General features: G+C 51.1%; 1 protein-coding gene across 1 annotated transcript in view; it reads right to left on the minus strand.

Moving 5' to 3' along the window:
* Positions 1–18,711, minus strand: part of KCNJ3 (potassium inwardly rectifying channel subfamily J member 3) — a 33,165-nt gene that overhangs the window by 7,865 nt on the left and 6,589 nt on the right. The window lies entirely within an intron of this gene.

Here is an 18,711-nt window from a genome sequence, read left to right on the forward strand (position 1 = left end):
TCTGCAATTAGAGGAGTTTGGGCTCCAAAGTGCAGCTGAAACTGCAGTGTTCTCACTTGTAGGACAAGATATCTGCCCACTGGGGAGGAAAGGATGGGTTTGTGAAAGCAGAAGGCAAATGTCTGAGGACAGAGCAGATGGGCAGGGTGAAGCCTGGGACCAGCCCGCCAACCAGGCAAGTAGGACAGGGGAAAAAAACCAGACATTTAAAACAAAATGATTCTCTCTGAATGGGAACATTTTAATGATGAAGTGAGGAGCCCAAAGCCCATCCCTTCCCCAGGAACACACGATTCCTGCAGCAGCCCCACGCTCCTCCAGACACCCACCCACCCACCATATGCTGCTCAGAGTCTGCAGGGCTTGGGCAGACACAGAAAAAAACCATTTCTGGTGAAATGTTTCACAGCAGAGACTGCCTCCCTAGAGGAGGAAAAAAATCCTCTTTCTCTTCCTACTGCAGAGCTGCATTTGCTGGTGCCACACAACACGTTTGGTGGAGTTGAGGGAGAGGAGGGAGCACAGCAGCAACCAGCTCCTCTCTATGGTTGGACTGGGTGATCTTAAAGGTCTTTTCCAGCCTGAACAAGTCAATGTTCCTCTGATTCCCAGGCTCCCTGCCTGCATCTGCATATGGGAAAAAGATCTCACTAAACCACCAAGCAGTGACTTACTTCTAAGCTGGGCATCAGGTGCCACTCACAATGAACAGCATCAACAGAAGGATGAAACACAACAGGACTGGAAATAAATCCACTACATGATAGTGCTGTGGGTTTAATGTCTACATGACTGTGCTGGACATCTTCCCAGTGCCAAACATTTAATCAGTTCATCCCCAGGGCTGGCTCAACCCCCCCTGGCTCCTATCCTGGTGGGGCTCCTGCCCTGCAGCCCTGGGCACCCTGGGGCTGCTTCAAACAAAAAATTCAACCCAGCACCCCCCATACAGCCTGGGAGCTCCTCCAAACCTCACTGCTGTCCTTTCTTGGGAGATGAGTATTTAAAAGCCATGGTGAGGCCCTACCAGCCCTACGTACCCCATGGGTATGACCCCAGGGGACAGCCCCAAAGCAAGGGGACCAGGGGATAAGTGGCCTCCTGCTTTTTGGAGCCTTCAGCATTCCCAGCTCCATCAGCAGCACCCCCAGCCCTGTACAGCTTCTGTCCTGTGCTTAACATGAGTGCAGGGTGCTTAAGGCAAGAGCCCTCCAACCAAACACAGCATCTGCCCCCCAGCCCTGGGGCCCAGCTGACAAATGCTCCTTGCTGACACCCCAGGGGCACAGAATTTCCATGGGAAGAGACTCATCAGTGGTGTCAGTGACTGGCAGGCTGGGCTTTGGGCTCTCCAAGTCCCCTCAGGAACCCAGATCCACCTCGCTGCACCATATACATACACAGACACATACATATAATATGCATCTATCTACATATATATATTTTTTTTAAAACCCAACAAATTCTGCCCTTCAGCATAGTGCTGCATGCCCCTGGGCAGGACAGTGGCCTCAGAGGTTGCTACAGGGACCCAAGCACCAGCATCATCCAGCTGCAACATCCAGAACTACACTTCACTACAGCAAAGCCACCACAGCAACAGCATTTGCAGAGCTTTTCCAGAGCAACCTGCAAGAAAAGCATCCGTGCAAAGGCTGGGATGCTTCCCCAGGAGAAGCCAACACCCAGGCAGGTGCCTACCCAAAACCCAGCCTCAAATAGTGCTCTTAGCAGCTCCTGCAGAAAAGAAGCCCAGCTGCAGGAAGGCGAGTGGGGAAGGAGGCAGAACATCCCTGCAAAGACACACTTGCTCATCAGGCTTCATTTCCTGAGAGCAGTTTCTGGTTTCCATGCAAACTGTGTGTGTGCACCTCCAGAAATGCCTCTGAGGTTTCAAAAGAAGCCAGCCCCGTGGTGAGCAGAGCAGGTTAAACCCCAGGGTTTCCTCATCCTGAGCTGGTGCTGCAGGTGGAATTCCTACCAGCAGGTCTGTCTGACCAGCAGGGATTCACACCTTGGGTCCTATCCAGAATCCCTCCCGAGGTGGGAGTCCCAAAGCCCAGTGCCCACCAGTGCTGCCCACACAGAGCACAGGATGCTTTTTCTAGCACCAAATAACTGGAAGGCAATTGCTTTGATTTTCCTAAGTGCCACAAGTCTTGTGAGGTCAGCAGGCACCTTCCCCTTACCTCCCCGAAACAGTGAGCTCCATCCAGCCAAACTCCTAGAAAAGCCTCAAAACAAAGAAACAAAAATCCCAGAGGAACAAACCCAACACGAGCTCTTCCTGCACTGTCACTGGGGCTCTTTCCTTCCCCCTGGGCACTGCCTGGGGCTGAGCTCTGCAGTGACACAGATGCACTCACACCCCCCAGGTGCTCAGGTTCTTCCTTCCTCTGCAGCATCACCAAACCTCCAGTAAAAATAAAAACCTCCCCAAACTAAAGCAGGACCAACACCTCCTGGGGCAGGGCAGGAGCAGCAGGAAAGGCTCTGAGTTACTGAATGCCTTTTCCTTCACCTGGACCCCTCTCCCATTGGGGTTTACACACAAAGCACAAAGAGGATAACACAGGAGAAAATAATTTCCTGGGGTGTGCAGAGGGGTGAGGCTGTTCCAGCAGCCAGGGAAGGTTAATTAGGGACTCTCTATATTTCCACATGCACCCCGGGAGAATAAATAAGCCCCAACTCAAAGCTGTACTGTGCAAATAACCATATGCCTGTGAGGAGTTTCTAATTTTGTGTACAAACCCTTTTCCTTGCATCCCAGTTGCACTGATGTTAACTCTCACTGGGCTGGGCTGGAATCCTCCAAGTCTGGGCCCCCTTTTTTTTTTTTTTTTTATGTTTTGGGAAAAATGGTGACGTTTCTTTCTGAATGTTTCAAAGGTGAGTCAGCACTCCTGAAATTTCCTTGTCAATGTTGTATGCTATCCTTTTCACTTCCCATCCTAAATGGGTTTGTTCTGGGAAAAGATTTTGCCCACAGCTACCAGAGAGACCTAAATGGGCAAGGGTGAGATGGAGAGAGGATGGAAGGATGGAGGGAAAGGAGAGGATGGAGGATGGAGGGAGGATGGAGGGAGGATGGAGGGAGGATGGAGGGAGGATGGAGGGAGGATGGAGGGAGGATGGAGGGAGGATGGAGGGAGGATGGAAGGAGGATGGAGGGAGGATAGAGGGAGGATGGAAGGAGGATGGAAGGAGGATGGAGGGAGGATGGAGGGAGGATGGAGGGAGGATGGAGGGAGGATGGAGGGAGGATGGAAGGAGGATGGAAGGAGGATGGAGGGAGGATGGAGGGAAGATGGAGGGAAGATGGAGGGAAGATGGAGGGAAGATGGAGGGAAGATGGAGGGAGGATGGAGGGAGGATGGAGGGAGGATGGAGGGAGGGAGGAGGGAGGGAGGATGGAGGGAGGATGGAGGGAGGATGGAGGGTAAGAGGAGGAGCTGGATGGGCAAGATGGAGAAGGAGGAGGAGGAGAGGCTGCTGGAAAATGCTCAGTTCACCAACAAGAACCCAAAAAACCACCACTGCCATGGGGTACCCTATAGAAAAACACTCCTCCTTCACCCCCCACTCCAATTTCTCCCTCTCATGATACCATTGCATTCAGAAATCCACTGCATGGGTACAGATGGTGCCCTCCACCCCCAGTACTGCCCCCGAGGTAACTGCTCCATCAGGATGGAGCAGCACGGTGTGGCAGAGAGAAGACAAGGGACAACCTTGGTTGGTGGGGAATACATTAAGCTGAGAAAAAAAACTGAAATAAGAGTTTCCCCCCTGGATGCACAGCCTGGCACCCATTTTGTTACAGGGGTGCTGACACCACCTCAGCAGAGGTGATTCCTGCCCTGGGAAGGGGGGGAAGGATTCCCTGCCAGAGCCTGGTGCTGGGATCTGCAGCTCTGCTCTCCCCTCCTGCAGGACTTGCAGCTGCAAAGCTCTTCCCAGGTACTCCTAAAATCCCAGAGAACTGCACAAACACCAAGTCATTCACTTTAATCACTCTCTAGGACAAGGCCAGCTACACCTCAAAATCCTGGCTGCTGGCCAGAGCTGTGTGCTGATGGGATCACATCCTCTCCAGACCCTATTTCTTCTCCTTTCCATCTGCAAAGTAACTGAGTACTTTTTTTTTTTTTTCCCCTCTTTCTCCCCCCCTTTTTGTTCCAGTGCATTACTCTGTGCACTGAGGGCTGACAGACCATTTCTGCACACACCTCAGCCACCCTCCTTCTCCCTCTAGAAGATGCAATGCTCCTGAGAGCCCACAGTGAGTCAGGGTCTGTCTGCTGCTGCTTTCCTGCTGCATCCTTCCCACATCCCGGGCTGTGTCCCTGTCCCTGCCCCTCAGGGACACCCCACAGCACTGGGGGAGCATCCATCATTCCATCACCTCTTCCCCTACCTGAGCATCCTTCAGCAGCCTCTTTGTGTTCTCTGCTCAGCTTCAGCTGTTCCACACTAATGAGCAATCTCAGCTCAATTAGAAGCCACTCAGAGCACAGCTCCAATTCCAGGGAGTTTTGCTGATGCCTTCATTCCAGTGCAAGCTCAGCCTTCTACAGCAGCCCCTGCTCCCCTCAGAGTGGGGTCCCTGAGCCACAGCACCCCCAGAATATTATTTCCCTTCTTGTAGCTGTTGGTGACACGTTCAAAGGGGTAAAACCCCCACAAACCCACCCTGAGTGGAGAGCTGGGACAGGGCCATGGTGGAGCAACCAACCCCCTGCAGCTTGTTTGTCAGGCAGGTTTTAAAGTCTTCCAGGTTAAAAATAAAGAAATAAATAATTGGAAAACAATTTTTTATGGCACTTGGTGTCAAGCATTATCTGACTTTCCCAGTTTCCCCCAGTTTGCCAGCTCTGGCTGCACTGGGAGGAACAGCCAGAAGCACGGCCATGCCGGCTGGAAAAGAAATATTAACTACAAATCCCTGCTATTTCATCACACAACATTAAGTCAGCAATGTTCCAGGGTAGGAAATTCCATCCCCTGCACTGTGTGAATTTGAAAGCATCTGCAGCATCAGGAGGGAGAGGAGCAGAGCCCCAGCCAAGCCCTGGGGATGAGCTCTGTGTCCTGCCAGCTGCTCACAGCTCTGAGATGGGAAGTGGCACACTGGGGAATTAAAAAAGGAAAAAAAAGGGGCAAAAAGGAATGAATAATTAACAGGGCTGTGAGGGAAGATAGTTATAAGATAGTTATATTTAGAGAGAGGCTGCAGGGGCTGCTTTCTGTCAGGTGCTGTGCACCCTGAGCTGGATCAGGTGCAGCCCCATGGCCACCAGGGCTGCCACACAAACATCAGAGCAACCCCTGAGGGGACAGAGCCAGAGCCCTTCCCCAGGCACCTGGGGATGAGAACTCAGCAGTGATCCCCTCATCCCCTCATCTTGCTTGGAAAAGAGCTTTGAGATCACCCAGTCCAACCCTTCCCCCATCCCTGCCAGGGCCACCCCCACCCCATGTCCCTCATCCCCACATCCCCAGGCTCTGAAACCCCTCCAGGGATGATGGGGACTCCAGCCCTGCCCTGGGCAGCCTGGGCCAGGCCCTGACAAAAGACTCCAGAGCCAATTCTGTGTCACCTGGAAGGTAACAAACTGGAGACAAGGAACAAAGAAGAAAAAAACCCCAAAACCTTTGCCACAGCCCCACTCTGGCTCCTTGCCTAAGAAGTAAAGGAGACAACCAGCCCTGCTCAGCTGCCCACAGGGGGTTGTTCTCATGACTGGAACTCATGTAAATATAAACAGTTCTTTAAGGGCTACAACACATGAAAATTTCCAAGACCAACATGTCAGTGAGCTCAGGAATAATTCCTGTGCCATGCATTACACAACTTGCTGGAAAAGGAAGAGCTTGGGCAGCAGTGCATGAGGTGGGATGGAGATGCCAGCTCCCAGCTGCAGTGAGACATTAAAAGCTCATTTTTAGTATTCATCCCTGTGGGCTACAGCTATTTAAATGGGAAAGCCTGGGGGCAACCACTGCCACTTGGACACCACCACCAAGTAAAGCCACTGGAGACTCCCCTGCCTGTCCCTGCCTGCATCTCACGGGACATCCCACCACATTTCACATCCCCACACCTATCAGCTCCCAAACGATGCCCTGTGCCCGTGGAGACAGCCAAGCACCCACTTGGTGCCAGCTCTGTCCCAGCCCTGCAGACCCAGCCCATCCTCTGACCAGAACAGCAGCAGCAGCCACAAAACCCTCCTGGAATCTTCCCTTTAAATGTTAAGGCACAGATGGATGTTTCTTAGAAACCATTGCTGCCCCTGGGGCCAGAGACTGTTCCTGTATTGCCCCACCAAGGTGTTTGTGCATCCCAGAGGGTTCAGCTTTGCTTTGGGGAAGCGCCCAGGATGGAAGGGCAGGAGGGGAGGAGGAAAGGTGAGTGCTGGCAGGTCAGCTAGAGGGGACAGCAGGTGATGGGGAGAGAGCAGAACACTCACAGCCAGCAGCAGCCTCAGCAGCCCCACTCTGAAAGAGGATTTCCCATTAGGAGTGGGGGTAACAACACGATGTGAACAATAAATCCTCGTGCCAGCACGAGCACTTCAGACACTTCTGCCTGCTCCTCCTGCACCACAACAGGGCTCAGTGATGTCAAGAAAAACATTTCTGCATTTCAGTTCATTATGTCTTATTCTCCTGCCCCCCAACTCCTTCTGGTTTTAAACATTCTTCTCTTTCTTTTCTTTTCTTTTCCCACACCATTCCCTTCCTTCCCCAGCAGAACCCTCACTGCCATGGCAGCAAAACTCCCAGAGAGGAGTTCAGGGGATGGCAGCACCAGTGCCAGCTGACTGCCAGGGATTCAGGGTGCTCCCTGAACCCAGGGACCCCAAACCACTCCCTCCTTCAGGTATTCTGAAGGCAGAGCAGGACCTGGGGAGCATCCCCTCTGGGGCTGGCCAGGCACGGCTGGGAAACTGGAGTATTTGGAATGAAAGCCTCCTCTGTCACAGCCCCAGGGACAACACAACACTGAGCAAAAAGTCTGCACTGGAGCAGAGGGGGAGCAGCTGGGCACAAACCTGGCCCCTTCCCTGGGTGATGATTGCAAACTCAGTGATGCTCCAGTGCAGGACATGCAGTGTGTGATGTGGGAGCTGGGATGGGAGCTGGGGGATGGTCCCAGAGAGGTCCCAGCTGGGCAGGGACTGGGAATGCTGCTCCCTGGATCTTCACATAGAAAGGGAAACCCATTCCCTGCCCCAAGCAACACATTACTGATCCACAGCTCCATCCAGGCCTCCTCTGCATTACCCTTGCACCTTCCCATACTCTCAAGTCATAATTTTCTCTTTCAGGTTGTTCCAACTCTCAGTAACTCTGGGTCCTCAAGCCCATCAGGAACCCAACCCCAGCCCATGGAGCAGTCCTGGAGGCTCTGCAGGAGGAACCACCCCCCCAGCCCAATGCCTGGAAGAGCTGATGGACACCAAAGGGAGAGGCTGGGAGACCTTAACCCAGCCCAGCCTGGTGGGACACACCAGCCTACACACATCATTAATCACACCTAATTAGTGCTGGGTGATTAATGCTGGGGAGGGGAGCACTCAGCTTCCTCCAGTCACCCCCACCACAGACACAGATCAGCATCTTCATGGGGAGCAGAGGAAACCTTGCCAGAAAAGCTCCTGTTCCCAGAGACAACCTCATTTTCCCTGCCTTTATTTCCACGTTCTCTGCTGCCCTTCCTCACCCAGGTGATCCCTGAGGAGACCCTGGCACCCCCCAGCATCCCAAACCCCCCACCAGGGGCAGAGCTGACTGCAGAGCATGGACACACAAAAAAACCCAAACCAGAACCCATTACCCCTGGGTACCTTCAGGTGCATTCCCCATCCTTCACTCAGCAGCACCCAAGGGCTCCCTTCTGCCTATACCAGGCTGCAAAAGGCTTGGGACACATCTCACACCTCCTGAGTGATGTCCTGCCACCAACCTGCATTCTTGGAATTGCTACTGATATTTTATGCATATCATGTTCAATTCTTTTTCTTTTTTCCCCTTAGCCATGCCAAGGCATCGACTTCCTGTCAATACACAGATTTTGCAAGCATAATTGGCACTGGCAGAAAAAAACCAACAACCCCCCTCCCCAAACAAAGAACAAAAGAAACAAGGAACTCTGTCACCAGACAGTAAAAAGGTCCATGAGGTCGATTTATCTGGGCATTTATTGATTGTGGTAGGAGAGCTGGTTCAGAGCATCATCTGCATGAGGCTGTGGCAGACACATGGCTGTCCCAGGCTGGAAATCATCCACTCAGCTCCTGGATGTGCTCCATGCTCATGCCCTACCCCCCTGTGTTAAAATTCCTGCTGTTGCTAGAGGTTTCTTCCAGCCCTCCCTGAGAAGGATTTTTTTTTGCTTAGGTTTGGTCAAAACCTCTGCATTCACAGAAACCTGGTGTGAGGAAGGTGCTGGCCCCAACGGGGCTGTGCTGAGCTGAAACATCAGCCCAGGCCCCCCAGACCCCATCACTCACCCCCTCATCACCTGGACAAGAGCTTGCACATTGCACATTTATCTCTCAAAAATCAATATATGGCACAAAGCCCCTGGATAAGCCCCTGGCCAAGCCCCTGGCCACCCCAGCAGAGCCACCCAACGGGGCCACCTTCAGCCTCCTGGATTCCATTTATAGAATGCCAGCAATCCAAAGCAACTCCTGAAGTATCTATCACTCAACAAGCAAGGCATTCCCTACCTTTCACTCCAAAATTAGTGGTTAGATATCAGACTACTGTTTTCCTTTCAAAGCAACAAAACCTGCTGGAGCTTCCCAGGAAATCCCCCATCCCATCAGCGAAGGGGAAATTGTGCTCCATGGCATGAGACAGCTCTCAGGATTTAGGGATGCCCAGGCAATGAGGAGCCTCCTCAGGAAGTCAGACATGGCAGGAGATTGAAATCGGGTCAGATTAAGAAAAACAACCCCTTTCCCACCATGGATTCCACCTCTTTTTGCTGCATTTCTGCCTCCAAGAGCTGCCTGTGCCAGCCAGGACCGTGCACACCAGTGCCCAACCCACCACATGCAAGCTTTTTTAGTTAATTAATTCATTATTTTAGCCAACAACTTGCCAAAGCAAAGCAAAGACAAAGCAACCAAACCCCAGGTAAACCCTTTGGAAAACAAACAAACAAACAAACAAGAAGTGTCCTTCAGCATTCTTGAACACAGAACTGACATGAGAATCAATGTCACACAGAATAAAGCCCTTCTGGGGTTGCAGAATGCTGAAGGCAGATGCAGGGATATTTAGTATCTTGTGGTTCTTTTTTCCTTGGATTTCAGTTCATGATTTCTTCAGAGGCTGAGTGCATGAGAAACCACCCAGGGGGGAATATTTAGTTAAAAATCCCCCCCTGTGCAGTGCTCCCAATAAAGAGCAGTGAGCACAAGGGTATCCAGGCCAAGGAAGAGGTATCCATGGAGAAGTCAGCTGGGCATTTCTGCCAGGTTTTAGGCAGACAGAACACCCCAGGTATCCTGGTGAATACTGTTTAAACAATAAATAAATAATAATACTTCAGAGGTGTCAGTTGGCTGCTGGCAAAACCCCCTGACAATATCATTCATGATTTATTGAGGATAATCACCCAGGGAAAGTCATCCCCAGGGGCTGATCCTTAACCAAGCAGAGGAAATAATCCTCCAGGTAACAGCAGTGGCTGAGGTTTCAGTACAGGAGACAAACCCTGTAAATAAATGTCTGCAGAGCAGAGCAGCCCCAGCCCCTCCAAAGCTCCTCAGCACCCTGGGGACCAGAGCCTGGAGGAGCTGGGACAGCCCAGGCTCTGCCACCCATTCCTCCAGAGCCACCCAGCCCTCTGGGTCCTGGATCAGACAGCTCCTCCTCTGCACCAAGGGTTTAATTCCATCCCTTCTGCCCTCTCAAACAGTTGTGCCTTGCTGCCTCCCCTCCTCCTGCATCCCAGAGGACTCCATCCCTCCATCCCCCCCACCAGGAAGGTCCCAGCCTCCCCCCCCTCCTTGCTGCATGCAGAGGCCAAGCTGGGAGGACTTTGGCTGAGACTAAAAAGGGTGAGATGCAGACACTTTGGGTTTTTCCCCCCCTCTAGTGAAACAAACTTTGATCCTGGCCTCCTATTTTCCCACCAACCAACCTCCCCACCTAAAGGAGAACTTCAGCCACTTCTCCAGACCATCCCATGGGACCCATGGGACCTCATCCATGTGCTGGTGTCTGCATGAACACTCTGCTACACACTCCTCCCTTCTTGGGACCACAGATCTGTTTCCTGCTTAGTCCTGGAAGATGAATCCTCACTGCTACCTGGATGAGTTATTTTAAAGCATTTACCCACCTCTTGGGACTTCATCCTTGACAGAGCTAAAAAAGCAGCTTCGTGGTGAGAGGCTGTGCAGCTCAGCTCCTGCCCTGTGTTAGCATCCCTGTACACACACTGCTGATCCCTTTATTTCAGGGATTATCACCCCAGCAGCTGGGCCAGTGCCTCCCAACATCACTGACCTGAGAGGGGCTGGGGGGATGCTTTCACCTCAGTAATTTCAGCAGAGAATAAAACACCTCTGAAAAGTGTAACATGTTTTACAAGTCCACACAAGAGAATATGCAGAAGAGCCTGGGAAGTTCATCACCAAAGCACACCCAGAATCACCACTTATTTTCTTCTTGGGAACACATGGAAATCTGTAACAGTTTGGGTGTACCCAGGACACTCCTGACGAGTGTATTTTAAGTTTTTCATTACCTTTCCATAACATTCTGATACCAAGTCATGGTGAGCCCTGCAAGAAACCCCAGCCATGTCTGACCTCTGGGATGCTCAGCCTCCCTCCTTTACTCTTTCCACCATCACATCCTTCTAGGATGCTCAGCAGGAAATTGCTGCCTGGCTGCTGAAAGCACCCAGAATCACAGCAACATTTCTGCTGGAAAAAACCTTTAAGCTCACCAAGCCCAACCCCTGCCCCATGTCCCTCATCCCCACATCCCCAGGCTCTGAAACCCCTCCAGGGATGATGGGGACTCCAGCCCTGCCCTGGGCAGCCTGGGCCAGGCCCTGACAACCCTTTCCTTGAGGAACAAACATACCTGAACAGGAAAGGTAAGAACTGGTTCAGGTCCCAGGCTGCTCCCCAGGCAGCCCCTTGCTCCTGGGGGAATTCCCAAGAGCTGCTCAGCCAACACCTCTGCTGGGCTGCTTTATCTGAGAGGTTTGGGATGTGATGCTGGGGTCAGCCCAGGAGTGCTGGGTAATGAGCACTTTGTGTCTCCAGAGCTGAATTCCCAGCAGAAAGAATACAAAAACCTTGCTTTGGTTTGGTAACAAGAAGGATTTAATAGCAAGAAATAAACCTGTCTGCAGACAGGAGGATCCTGATGCTCAGCACTGACTCTCCACAGCTTCCAAGGGGAAAAAAGGCACCAGGAAAATCTAAATTTTGAAAGAAAGGATGAGGGCAAAGTATAAAGTGCTCAATGCCCTTGGTTTGCACCTTTGCCACACTAATTAATCCTGGTTTCCAAACTCAAGTCAAGCTAGAAGGGCTTCATCAAGCTGGTTCCCCTCTGCCTGCCTTTCCCAGGAACAGCATTTCCAGCTTTGCTTTTCACCCTCCAAATCATGAAATCTTTTTGCTGATCTGCCACAGCCCATCAGGATCACTTCAAAACCTGGCAAAACACCCCACAAAGTAATCAAACCATTTTCATCAGCTGGAAGATTGCAAGGAGGCAAGCAAGGGCCAGGACAGCAATAAAGTCCCTTGATGCCAGTGAATGGCAATCAGCCACCCTCTGGATTGGATTTCCATGCTTTGTTCTGCAGGAACCTTCTTATTCAGGATATGTTGTGCCCCACTCCCAGGTCTGGGCAAGGAAAAAGTCCCTCAGATTCCTGGTGGCTCAAAGTCAGCCCCTGGCACAGCCCGTGGGTGCCCATGGCTTTAAATCAATGTTCTCAGAGACCCCCGAGAGCATTCTTGTCACCCCAGCACCAGAGCTACTGGAGCCAAAGCTTATTTCAGTGCACAAATGTGAAAAATCACTAAATCATTTGTACAAATCATTTATACAGCTCAGGAGAGGCAGAGGTGGGAAGAGGATGGGAATAAAATTAGAATCTCCATTTTGTGCTGAACTGAAAAAAGAAACAAACCAAACCAGGCAGGAAACATCCCAGTCAGAGCCCTGGGGAGTTTTCTTCTTGGTGTACTAATCTGGCAGGGAGGAGCACTTGGGGTCCATAGCACTGCAGGAAGCAAACACCCCCACCAACCATATGGATTCTGCTCCAAGAAAGAACTCCAACCCTTTGCCTTCCACCTGTGCCAGGGGCTTGGGATGAGCTGACACCATCCCCACCCCCCGGGTACCCCAGACCCAAACCCAGAGGGCTGCAGTTCCCATTCTCCTGGGCAAGCAGCTATTCCTATTTTTCTTGTTAAACGTGTTTGATTTCCTGGAGATCTGTACCAGACATCGAGTTTTCAGTGCTTGAGTTTTCCAGCTGGTTTCCCATGTCACTGCCCCAGAGATGACTTGCTCCAATACTTACTCATGGGGGAAAAGAAAAAAACCAAAAAGCCATGGAAGTGGATGTGTACAAGGTCCTCCTGTGCCAGCACAGCCAGCACTGCAGCAGGAGCCCTCTCAAGGAGAAGGGATGAGTTCTGATGAAGCAGGGAGAAGGATTTTCTGCACAGACACCACTTGGGATGAATCACCAGTAATTCAGATTATCCCCAGTGAAAGGAGAGCTCCTGCAGGGCTCTGGGTCAAACCACTGCCAGCTTCCTCTCCTCACCTCCACAGAGATCAAAGGGTAAAAAGGAGAAAGGGTCCTGGGGGGTTTTTGCAGAGAAATTCAGCGTTTTGGGGGCTGCTGCTGGAGGCAGGAGGAGAGGTTTGGTACCCAAAGCAGGGTGGCAGTGCCCAGCACAGCTCTCTCCCATCTCTGCCTCCTTACAATGAGCACACCAACCCACACACTTTTCCTGAGAACCTTTAAGTCTTACCATTAATGTTTAAAAATCCCTTTTTCCCCCCTTGTTTGGTCCAGCTGAGCTCCTTGGCACCTGAGCAGCAGCAGGAGGGGCAGGGGGATGCTGGGCAATGTCCCTGGCTGGGCACATCCTGGTGTTGCCAGGGACAAACTCCAGCAAACATTGGAGTTTCCCCTAACAGATTTGATACAGCACTGGGAAAAGAACTGCTGAGCTGCTAAGAGCACAAGACTGTAAAGGGCTGGTTTATGGTGCTTAGGTTGGGTTTAGAAAGAAATTAGGAAAAAAAAGAAAGAAAGAAAAAAAAGAGAAAAGAAAAAAAAAAAGAGGAGAAAAAAAATAAATTCCTGCTGTAGAGCTGCTGAGCTGTCCTTTCCCTGGCACCTTCCCACCTCTCCTGATGGCTCAGCATCCCAGCAGCACTGAAGTTTCCCTCCCTGGAGGTTCTCAGAAGCCATCTGGACATGGTCCTGGGCAGCTGGGTGTTGGTGGCCCTGCCTGAGCACTGGGGGGTTAGACCAGATGATCTTCAGAGGCCCCTTCCAACCCCAGCCCCTGTGAATATGGGAGATTTTACAGAGAAGGGGCTCAGAAAGATGGTTTCTAAGAGAACTGAGTTATCCTTGGGGAAAGCTGGGACCTCCCCACGACCCCAGCCCCTCTCAGTGATGCAGAAGATGAGGACTCTCCTTGTCACTTTCCAAAGACCAGGACAAACAGACCCAGGACAAACAGACCCAGGACAAGCAGACCCAGGACAAGCAGACCCAGGACAAGCAGACCCAGGACACATTTACAGGCCCACACTCCCCAGCCCCAAGCTGCCCCCAGCCCCACACCATCCTGGAGCAGAGGGGCACAGAAGGAGCCCTGGATGCTGGAGCAATGCAAGGGGCTCCTGGCTCCACCTCTCTATCCAAGCCCCTGCCCTGGCAGCACAGTCAGACTGATGATCCCCCAAGAAAACCAAGACCTGGTCCTCAAAACTACTTTGAGATGGTGGAGAAGGAGAGCAAGAGGATGAGGAGCAAGGCAGAATTTCTGAAGCCTACCAACAACCCCGTGATGCAAAGGTTGGATTCTGATGAGCTCCTCCATGAGTTCCAGAGATTTCCCCCTCTCTCCTGCCCTCTGCCCACAACACCTGGACCACAGCTGCCCAAAAAAACCCAAATCCAAATGGTAAGCTCAAACCAGAGGAAGTTTGTTTTGTGCTGCACTTTGAAAGCCACTGAGCTTGTAAGGAGGCTTCTTGGAAGGTAAGAGACCTTGAGAATAATGCCCAGGAGAAAAAAAAAAAACAACAACCTTTTTCCATAGCCCTAGAAATTACCTAAATCCCATCAGCTCTTTGTTGGCTCCAATTGTTTCAGTTTTCAAATCACTCCCATCTCCCTGCTTCTGAGAGAACCCTTCCCCCAGAGACCCCGGGCTTCACACCTCAACTTATTCACATTTCTAGCAGTAAAACCAGTGGACAAGGCCTGGGACTCCATCTCTATTTATTCAATTAAAAAGCCTGGCAGGCTGTCGGATTTATTTAATCAGAAAATCATGTTAAAAGGTTTCAAAAATACCATTACAGCTTCTAAACAGAAAGAGGATCCTCACCCTGTCCCTGCCAGGGTTCTGCATGGTTCAGGTTCTTACTAACTGTTCCTTTTTACTCTTTTTTTTCTTTTTTTTTTTTTTTTAGCAATCTCAGCAGCTCATGGGCCCTTGGCAGGACACTGCAGCAACTCTGAAATCCAGGCAGCTCCTCAGCAGGGACAGAGCAGAGCTGAGGAGTCAAAATCTGTTCTCCCCACAAACCCCCCCAGGAAGACTTGCTGACAGCAGAGCTGGAGATTCTCCATCACAACAATGTGAAAGCAGGACAATGGGTTTGGAAAATAAATGCTTTGAGTGTTCCTCAAAATTATATGTTATCATAATAATGGAGGGGTTGGGTGAGCATCAGAAAATAATCCTTAATGATTAGCAATTACCCTTATGAATCACAACCATCTCTCAGCTCCCAAATGCCATCTGAGCATCTCAGCTGTGAAACTCCTCTTGCTGCCTGACTCTCCCAAACCTGGGAACACAGCAAACCTCCCAGCCAGCACTCAGCATCCACGGAAACACCCTCCCTTCCCTCCCCAGGGAAAGCTCCAGTGCTGGGATGAGCCCAGAGCCTGAGAGTCTGGAGCCACTCAGGGGCACCTCCAGCACCCCTGGCCATGACCTCCTAGGAAAATCTCTCTGCTCAGGTATTTTCCTTCTGTTTCCTAAAAAAAAACAACCCTAAAACTCCAACAGGCTGCCTGGAAAGGCCACTTTCCCTCTGGGAAGGGGAGAGGTGGGGAGGCTCTGCCCACCCAGCATCCTTTCCCCCAGGGATGTTCTGGGGCTGCTCCCCACTGCCCAGGGGTTGTTACCTGAGCTGTAATTTAAGGAAAAGCATACAGGAATGTTTACATTGCCAGAAATTAAACTTTCAGTGATGAGGCAGTAAATTAACTCAATCAAGTTGGGAGGTATCTATGAGAAACCTTTTTTTCTATGATTTAATGAGAGAAGGCAATGGAAACAGTGATTTTAATCAGCCAAGTGGGACTTCTAAAGCAAGAAGATCCTGCTTAAACAACTCATTAGACTGCTCCAAAAGAAATATCTTTACTGTCCCTGCAGACAGCCAAAACAAGGATTACTGTATATATTTACTAATTCTCTAAATCCCTCAGATACATTGCATATCAAAAGTCATCTGATTAAAGCAGAAAACAAAGTCAAAGAGAAAAAAAGCCTCCGTAAGCACCTGCTGAAGAACACCAAGAGGCTCTCAGTCCCTCTCAGAAGACAGAGCTGATTCAACCCAAATGCTGTCAGGATGCCCAAAGCCCTGTTGGTTGTACACAGAGGGGCTGGAGCAGAGGCACAAACACTCCCTTCCCACTCATCCTTTTTATCATTTCTACACCACTTGGCCCCTGCCCTGCAGCAGGACTGGGATGGGAATAAGCTGGGAAGTGTCAAAGTACCCCAGGGTTTTCTGACAGCTGCCCCTGTCCCCCCCTGCTCCCCATCCAGGCAGAAAGGTGACAGCACTGCTGAGCACCTTTGGGAACCAGGATTTTACACAACACTCTGAAGCTGAAGAATTTCCAGAACCGTGAATCCACCCCCTGGATCCTTCCAGTTCTCTCTCTCTTACTTCCCCTCTGCTGAACCAGAAGCCTGCCTTTATTTCTGTTCTGGGTATTTCTGCCTGCTGCAGCTCCAGGCTAAAGGCCACTCGTGTCACATCAGGACACCCAGCAGAGAAGCAGTGCTAGGAGCACCCCAGCAAATGAAGGGCTGTGTTATTTTCTGTCTAAGGCCAGCAGAGCTGCCCAGGATGTGGCAGAGGGGTGGGAGCACCTCAGTGCTTTCCCTGGGGTGGGTGCAGATCTGAGCCAAATTTCCCAGCTCCTCTCAGGCAGACACAGAACACCCTGGACTTGAAAAGGCAGCCAGGAGAGGAGGCTGAAAGCACCAGCTCCCCTTCAAAGTGGAAGGATTTTGATGAATATCAAAGTGTCCTCCATGAAATAAGCTACAAATCACCAGCAGCAAGGAGCTGGAGTGGACCCTGAGGCAGCCCAGGCAGGGGCAGCTGAGATGCCAGGAGCTGGGAGCAAAGAGGGGGACTCTGAGCTGCATGGCTGGGCTGGGGAAGAAAACAGTTCATTTCCATGGGGCTGATGTGATTCCAGTTGATTTTTTACAGAAATAAATATCTTAAAAAAAATAATAAAAAATCAGACAGCAGGTTTAAAAACCAGGCAAATGGGCTCTGATACCCAGCTGCTGACTGACCTGGGGTGATTTTATCAGTCCCCTGACCCGGCTGTCACATCAGGAAATGTGGCCAAGCAGCACATCTAGAGCTGGGGGAAGAGTTTCTCCTAAACCTGCTCTCCTGCTCAGAAGACATCCATGAGGAAAATCCCTTTCCAGAGGGAAACATCAGAGCTGGAGCCCAGTGTTCAACCAGGACAGCAGCTCCTAGGCAGGTCTCCCAGGAGATGCCCTGACATCAAGGCACCAGCCCTGTCCAGACCTCAGCTTGTCTCTGGGACCTTGAGAGAGAAACCAAATGCCAAAACTGCTTGGTGATGCAAATTCTTCCCTTTGCATTCTTCTCTAGTACTGAAACAGAGCCCTCCCTGCTTCAGCATCCAACTCAGTTCAGTTCAATGATACAAAATGATGATGATTTTTCTGTGCAGGAATGGGAGGGAGAGCAGCTGATAACTGCAACAAAGACAGCCCCCCTGGCTGAGAGGTTGCAAGCTCCCCATGCTGCAGTCAAGACCAGTTTAAAAGTTTACCTGTTCTAGCCCTGGGACACAGATGCAGGCAGAGCATCCCTGGGGCCCAGCTGCTTTTCAGCTTTCCAAAGGTGTGACCCCTCCCCAGCTGTCCCACACACACCACCCAAGCACTGTTTTCACACCTCACTGCAAACTGCTCCCACCCCATCCCCAGTTTCCAAACTCCTGCCAGAGATTCCTGCTCTTCCCACCCCAGCAGAGGTGTCCTTGTCCTGCCCTTCTGCCAGCACGGGCAGGCTCCAGGCAGGGCAGGGACCACCCCATGCCCAGGGGGAAGCAAGCAGAGAGCAGCCTGACCTGCAGAACAGGCACCAGAACAGGCACCAGAGCAGCCTGAGAGCTGGTTTGTGACATTTCCAATAACCCCCCCTCAATAAGGAGCCCAGCATCCAGCACTCCCCCATCACAGCATCAGCCTCAGCCTCACACAAACATGCCCCTGATGAAACCTCTCCTCTTTTCCTCCAGACAAGAGGTAGCTTTGCCAGCACAAACTGCATCCAAACAGCCACCCCCAGGGCTCACACCTCCCTGGTGTGAGTTGTTTAAGCAAGAGCAGGGCCTGGGGCTTGGAGGTGAATGCAGGGGAGGTGGGAATGGTGATATAGAACCTGCAGGGAGAGCAGCAGGATGGAAAGATGGGTCCTGACTTTCTGCAAGTTTAAAACCTACCAAATGTCCCACTGTCCTCTCTTTATAGGAAAAGGCATCCTTCAGGTGAGACTGCCCCTTCCCTCACCTCCTCTGCTCCTTCCCTGGACCTGCTTCAGCCCAAGCTGCCTGCTGGGGACCTGAGAACAAACCCCAGGTTCTGCCAAAGGTGGTGCCATGAAGACCTTCACCTCCTGACCATCATCCCTGGCACCTCCAGCTCCCTTTTCCAGGCTCTCCCTACCACTGGGACTGGTTCTTCTCCAGTCCAGCTGCCCTCCAGCTCTACACTTTCCTCCCTGCTCATTTACTCACAATTTTAAAGACCTTTTAAATTCTAAAAGCCCCTTCATCCTTCCATGTTTTATCAAGATACAGCACATTTTGCTCTATTTTACTCAATATTCATCTCATCTGAGAAAGTAGGTCACAAAATTTGCAAGCTTACAGGAGTCAGGCTTTCCAGACCCAGAGAATCCCCCTTCTTGCTGTCATTGGATGTGTAGTGCCCAAGCCTGAAACATTTACCAAAACAAACTCTAAAGCATAAAAACACACCACTTGGTTTTAAAATTCTAATGAGCTATTTACAAGAGGCTTTTTTTTCCTTTTTCCTCCAATGTTTTGTTGTTTTAAAACAGTTCTGCTAGGAAATAGAAACAAACACC

Source organism: Calypte anna, chromosome 7, assembly GCF_003957555.1.
Source record: "Calypte anna isolate BGI_N300 chromosome 7, bCalAnn1_v1.p, whole genome shotgun sequence".
Taxonomy (NCBI): Eukaryota; Metazoa; Chordata; class Aves; order Apodiformes; family Trochilidae; genus Calypte; species Calypte anna.